Source organism: Sprattus sprattus, assembly GCF_963457725.1.
Source record: "Sprattus sprattus genome assembly, chromosome: 13".
Taxonomy (NCBI): domain Eukaryota; kingdom Metazoa; phylum Chordata; class Actinopteri; order Clupeiformes; family Clupeidae; genus Sprattus; species Sprattus sprattus.
Genome location: NC_137911.1, coordinates 12572308 through 12579344, shown reverse-complemented (window position 1 = coordinate 12579344; position 7037 = coordinate 12572308). Strand labels below are relative to the sequence as shown.

The 7037-nt window shown below is 44.7% G+C and overlaps 1 protein-coding gene across 3 annotated transcripts in view; it reads left to right on the top strand.

The window, feature by feature from the left end:
* The first annotated feature begins 363 nt into the window (after nt 1-363).
* Nucleotides 364-7037, top strand: part of slc8a3 (solute carrier family 8 member 3) — a 91079-nt gene continuing 84405 nt past the window's right edge. The window contains exon 1 of one of the 3 annotated variants that reach the window (XM_080849977.1): nt 364-1252. The gene's annotated coding sequence lies outside the window, so the exon portion shown is untranslated. The remainder of the gene's footprint in view (nt 1253-7037) is intronic. The other 2 variants (XM_080849976.1, XM_080849975.1) reach the window with 2 other exon arrangements.

Genomic DNA, 7037 nt, shown 5'->3' with positions numbered 1-7037 from the left:
TCTCCACGTGCTAGCTATGCGCAGGAGTTGGGAGATCTCACGGGCCGCTGAAAATATTCCCCAAATATTCTCATCAGACATCGCGTGTAGTTTAAGCTTTCATCTTCTTCTCTGTCCCCAGTTGCATGTAGAGGGTAGCGCTGTATGCAGCCGGTGTGCCGACTTTCTTTCCCTGGTGATGGGATGACGTACAATAGCGCGCGTGTGTGTGTTTGTGAGAGAGAGAGAGAGAGAGAGAGAGAGAGAGGGGAAGGGAGAGACAGAGGGAGAGAGAGAGAAAGAGAGAGAGAGAGATAGTCTTATGTGGATTTTGGAGAAGTGGGCGGAGGTTGAAGCAGTGAGGGAAAGATTAGCCTACCCTTGCCTGAGATTCGCAATTTGAATCATCCTCTACGATGGTTGAGCGAATGGATATCCCAGCCACGGAACGATCTGTGATCCTGCGGGGGAAAAATGAGGATGTAAAACTGTTTTAAAAGACCGGCTGCTGGATAAGGTTGCGATTGCTCATGCTGCAGAAGATATCTGACATGAAAAGGGATAAGCGTATCCAGAAAAAGATGGATTGAATCGTTTCTGAAAATCGCTTCTGTGTTTGATCTTCTCCATGGGTGGCATACTGGTTGATTCTTTTTTATTCCTGACATTATTTTTAAGTAGGGGGGCCTTGGCGGCGCTCGTCTCTATTTCTACGCTAACGGAAACCTAAGAGGAGGGGGAGGACGCCGCTGTTGCTCGGGGCTCTAGGAAGAGTCGACTGCATGGATTCCAAGGCTCCCGTTTTCACCGACGCTTCGATCTGAGAACGCGCTTCTCTCGCCTGCGCTGACAGCCCGGTGTCTGGTCCATCCATCACAGAGAGAGAGAGAGAGAGAGAGGGAGAGAGAGAGAGAGAGAGAGAGAGAGAGAGAGAGAGGGAGAGAGACGCGTTGAGGGGCTAACGCAAGGGAGAACGCAGAGAGAGGCTTCTCTTCTCCGGTTCAATCGATCTACCGGAACTGGACAGGCACGGGAATCAGCCTCGGTGCGCGTGTGAGGAGAGCGATATCGCGCCTGGGGTATTCTGCCACGGGAGGGCTTTACGTCTGACGGAGCGAGAGGAGGATACACATCGACAACCGCACGCTGACAAACGTCCAATTACGTAAGGAGGCAGATTCCCGGCGACATATATGTAATTTGAAGGGGATTATCTTTTGCAATCTCTGATCTCACAAAAAAGCAGCCCTCCTCTCTCCGGACCTTAAGCCAGGTAGGTGATTGTTGTAACAGTGTCAGCCAAGCTTTTGGCATCGGTCGCACAGCTGGTGCGTGTGGTGAGGTTTAAGTTGGCTATGCCAGTTAACCACGAACGATTATGCATTATGTAGCGAGTTCCTTGATTTTTCCGCGATGGATCCCTTAATTGGATATCACCGGCCTGCGATTTTTGACTTCAGCATGGTGAAAGCCACCACTACTTTGCGTCATTTGACCGTTTGGCAACAACAATAACAACAACAATACAAATATACTATTAATAATAATAACAATAGCAATAATAATAATGTGATGCATTACTGTTAGTTGATGAATGTCACCACTACATCATTATAACATCCATAATGACAACATTGGGCGGGTCGAACTTTTACTTGTTACGTTGCAGTCAACGCTGATCCTGAACTATGTAGATTTGGGCGGAAGGGTAGGTGTGATTTATGATGAGTGGCTCTCGCCATGCTCCTCTGTGCATATGCAGCTGGTGCCTGACCGAATAACATTACCTTATACATTACATGTATTTATTTAGCTGACGCCCTTATCCAAAGCGACTTATAGGAGCCAGGGTGCATTAGCCTACAGAGCAGGGCGAAAGGAAATCCTCCGTGTTCTGCCACGAGAGGTGGCAAGGGCTGCCTTTAGTGATTGCATTTGCATTTCTTTCAACGAACGCAGTTGCTCACTATGCGTGCCGCTGTGTGTCTCATGCCTGCCGTGATGCAAGGCCCCTCGCGTGTCGCTGTGAGCCAGGGGAGACTGCAGGCCAAGATATGTCTTAAAATATGAGATAGCGGCCGAACGTCGTAGGTCGGTGGCTAAACGGTATCGGATTTAAGGTCGCCAGGACATTCGACTAGCCCGCTAACGGTCGTCAAAAGTTTTATGTCACAAGGTAGAGTAGGGACTTTGCAGATGTATCGACTTTAAGTCAACATGGGTATGACACGGCCTCATCTAGGGCCCCATCATGGCGGGAAAGCGTTAACTGCCGTCAGTATTTCAATTTAAGGATAATTTGGTGCAACTCATACCCCACAGCTATGGCAATTTACATTGGCAACTGGAGTGAATTATTCTCTCAGCCTTCCCTTACAGGTGAACTGGGGTCGAAGGTGACCAGGGGAGTTCACTCCTAGCCCATCATGATTAATTCTGCAACAGCTGACGTTCCCGCCCCCTCGCTCTGCTTACACGGGGTCTCAAATCGCCTCCTTTAACGGAACTCTTCCCAAAATAGGGAGGGTGGGAGTCGCATGGGCCCTTCTTGGGTTCCCTGGTCGCCCAACAATTCGTCAGCTCTTTCTCTCTCGCTCTCTCTCTTTCTTTCTCTCTCTCTCGCTCTCTCTCTCTCTCTCTCTCTCTCTCTCTCTCTCTCTCTCTCTCTCTCTCTCTCCCTTATTCTTGGCTCACTTGTAAGTGCCAGGCTCTCGTGTTAATACCAAACAGTTGCGAGCTTGCCTCCGCAAGCGCTGTGCACAAAAATGGAAGAAGCCCGCATCACATGCCCTCTGGGGACGTTCAGCGTGGGCCCACTCAGCATTGTTATTAAGCTGCATGACCCTGCTGTAGGTGCCCCTGTTATCTTCACATTGTATCATCTTGTATATAATGCTTTACCTCGTCAAGAAAAGATAATATTATGAGATAGAAATAACATCCTAAACATTAAACCCAAGGACTCTAAAACAGTTCGACCTGTTAGTGTTTTTTTAATCCTGTTTTTACGTCCATTCATCTATCATCTATTATTTTTCATCCTCAACTTGAAGCACTTTTTTGTGTGACATATTTCGCCACGAATTGTGTTCTACGCTGACAGACTGGTATAGGGGCTGGCATTTGAATACTGTCATCAGTCCAGTGTCCTCTGGGCAGAAATATCTGTCCGCTAATGGAGAGAGAGAACCCATTAGCGTTTAACCATTATTAGTATGGTAATTATTCTGGAGCGTCTAATTGCTGCAGGCGCTGCCCTCGTCAGAATCACTGCGGGCGCACTTTGTAGTATGGGGACATTGGCATGCTTGAAAGACACGCATCTTAAAATATCTCAACCATTTGCCGCCACGGAAGAATTCCTCCGCATAAAATCTGTCTTAGTCTATTTAGGCAAAATACGGTTTTATTAGTTTTTCACGTTTGAAAAGTCACCATATAAATGAAACACAAAAATTGCCAGAAGTATGTGTTTGCTGGAGAAAGATATCCGTAAATGCCATTTCAAAAAAGAGAAACAATTCAGAAGTAGTTATGTAGGTTATGTACAAGGCAGTGTTTAGACGGTAGATCATCCAAAAAAAAAAAAGTATTTATTCGGCCTGAGGTTGAGAGAAGAAACCCGCATTCTATGTACCTGTCATATACAAACTTCCACAGGTACATACCTACATGCCAAACCTTTCCACTATAAGCAGGGAGAGAGAGGGGGAGAGGGAGAGGAAGAGAGAGAGAGAGAGAGTGAGAGATTCAAAAAAGTACCTGATATTACAGCAAAACAGCATTTGTAGCAACCTATGGAAAGTCTTTTAGAAGGAGAGAGAGAGAGAGAGAGAGAGAGAGAGAGATAGAGAGAGAGAGAGAGAGAGAGAGAGAGATCTAGAATTGAAACTCAGAGACCTGGGCTCTTTGGTTTCACATTCTGGGCATAAGATGAATGCCAACGCGTGGGTCTCAGCGTCTACCATGATTGAGTTAGATAATCAGCACTCTGCCTGAACCCTTAGCCCCATCGCAGTCTCCTGGCCTGGCCTGCTTTAGTGACTTGCTGTGTGTGGTGGGTTAGAACAACGTCTTCTCCACAGAATTGGTCAGGGCTTGGTTTTACTCAATTGTAAGTTGGTTTGGATAAAAGTGTTTGCCAAATTAATAAATGTACATGTAAATATACTCAACTTTGGAGACACCTAGACCTGGGAATTTCTAAGGAAGCCTATAAGATTGACAATACCTACAACCTACAATAAATAAAGCAGGATTCCAGTCAATGGAAAAATGGCCTCTCCCCACCGGCGATTGTTGTTGTTTACGATTTTCTATCAGTTCTACCACACAACGACGTCTCATCTTTGCTCCTTGAATGTCGATATGTAATGGTATGGAGTTATTGAAACTTACTACATGTAAAAAAGACTAGAAATTGAAAGTTTATTTTTCATTGAATGTTTATATAAAGTTGCACTGGGTGCCTTTAAATATATTACCTCAAATTTTCAGTGTTATTATCAGACCTGATAATGGCGTGGACAATTGCTGTAAAGTATAAAAGTAGACCACGATGAATGGGTCTAATGTTGAAGTTTAAATATTAGAAATATTAGAAGAAAGGGGTCTGCTGTGTGGCAGTGGCTCAAAGAACACTTGGAACAGTTCCGCAGTTTGGCATCACATTCTCAGTGGAACCATTACCACTGCTGTTTCTAGAATATTCCGTAAATCCAGTGAAGTTATTTGGCATTCTACCAACGTTTCAGGGATGAAACCGTTCCAAGCATAAACCTGGCAATATCTAAGGGAGGGAAACAAATGCTTCCACGCTGGCAAACTGGAGTTGTTCATACAGAGTTGTTCAATGAAGACATTCCTGTGCTGTGGGATCCTGTAGTAAATGTTTTAGACACAGTCTGCTGTGGTGTTTTAAATGATGTATGCGGAAGAGGGAACCATGTTTTTAACTGCAGCTGAACATATGCATCCAAGTGTATGCTACTCTAGAAATACAGTACATCCAACAACAAAAAAATACCAAAGAAATCAAATCCCAGCCGACCAGTATCTATCTAACGAGACGTGGCATGTTAGACTCGTCATTTAGGCCTGTGTCTGCCTGGATCGTCCCAGTGTGACTGTATAGCAAAAGGCAAACCGCAAAGACATGAATACATGGCATGTTAATGAATGGTAATGTCTAATTACAGAATATCAGTAGTCACACTGTGATTCATTCATTGAGTATGTGGCTCAAAGGGAGTGAGGGAGAGAGAGGGAGAGAGACAGGGAGAGGGAGAGAGAAAGAGAGAGAGAGAGGGGGAAAGAGAGAGACAGAGAGAGGGAGAGAGAAAGAGAGAGAGGGGGGGAAAGAGAGAGAGGGAGATAGAGAGACACACACATACACACAGAGGGAGGGCTGTTGGGACATGACGAATAAATTAATAAAATACTCACAGCAAACACATAATTATGCAATAACAATTAAAGGCTGAAAACACTCAGCAGTATGTCATGGGTGCCCGCACCTCATCATATGCTCCTTTGGACTTGTATTAGCTAAATCAGGTGTGTGTGTGTGTTCTTGTGTGTGTGTAAATGCGTGCATGTTGGTATGTGTGTGCGAGTGTGTGTGTTCTGGGGTGGGGTTTTGTGTGTGTGTGTGTGTGTGTTTGAGTACATGCGATATAGACTCCAGCTTACTCCAGAGGATGGTCCATCCTATATAAAACAAATGAATATGCATGCAGAACAAAAACACTGAACATGCCAACATCAACATTATTGGAAAGCTTTGAAGAATATTTATTTCATTGCATCCATCACAAACATGTTCCAAGCTTCCCCCTTCCTCTTAGTCTTTCATCCCATTACTCTTTCATGGCAGAGTGAGAACACACACTAAACATGGCAAGAGACCTCTCTGGTGTGTGTGTGTGTGTGTGTGTGTGTGTGTGTGTGTGTGTGAGATTGTGTGTGTGTGAGTGTGGGTGTGGGTGTAATAATTCAGGACAGAATCTCAGCCCTCATTATCGTTGTTATTTACCTTAAGGAATTGAGGCAGACACACACACATGCAAATGCACACAGACACACACTCACAGTGGGGAATGTATGTTTTTCTCTGTGCGTTAAAGGAAACTGGTTCACTGATGTGTGTGTGTGCGCGATTTTGTGTGTATGTGTTTGTGTGCTTAACAAAGAGGTTTCTTGCCGTCCATAATCCGCACGTGTGTGTGTGTGTTTGCGTGTGTGTGCATAATAGGAGGTGGTTTATTGCAGTCCATAATCTGCATGTGGGTCCATACTGTACATGTGTACATGTGCAAAAGGAAATGTCACTGTACATATGCCTTCCAGCTGGTTCTGCATCTTAGGCTAACTTGAATTGTCTGTAATGTGCACGGACGGACCGTGAACTTTTTTTCAGGAGCCAATAAGACCTCACTGAATATTTGTAATGCTTGTTGGTGATATGTTTGGATGTTGCAGCTGTCTGTGGGAAGCCCAAAAATTAATTTATTCATTTACAAGCTTTGAGAGGAATTCATAAACAGAGGCTCTGTTGTCCGATGAATACTATGATGCGGTATCACTGTAAGCTTTGAATTTTACTCTCCATTTCCGACCCTCCCCATGTCTCTCCTCGCTCTTACCCTCACACTCTCATCAGGTGGAAAGGCCACATTCAGCCATCCGAATGGCAGGGGGAGCTTCATGCGTGCAAACCTGGATGGCTGTGGAGGTTCCTCCACAGAAGTTTCCAATGTCACTACAAAATGTAATATACGCTGTACCTGTGAAGTTGTGCATTCAAACCTAGATCTAGTTTGATTCCAGAAAGTAGTCATTTCCGTGTGTATATAGAACATACTTTTGCATAGGAATATAGCAGGATGACTGAGTCAACAGAGTTGTTTTAAAGGTCTGTAGATATATCAGGTGAGCCTTTTTTATTTTGTAACTGGAAGAATGCATGCTGATGGCTCAGAGACACACTGCGGATGAGTCAACTCTTTATCAATTATGCATCCCAGCTTTATTTGCATACGGTGCAAAGACATGAACAC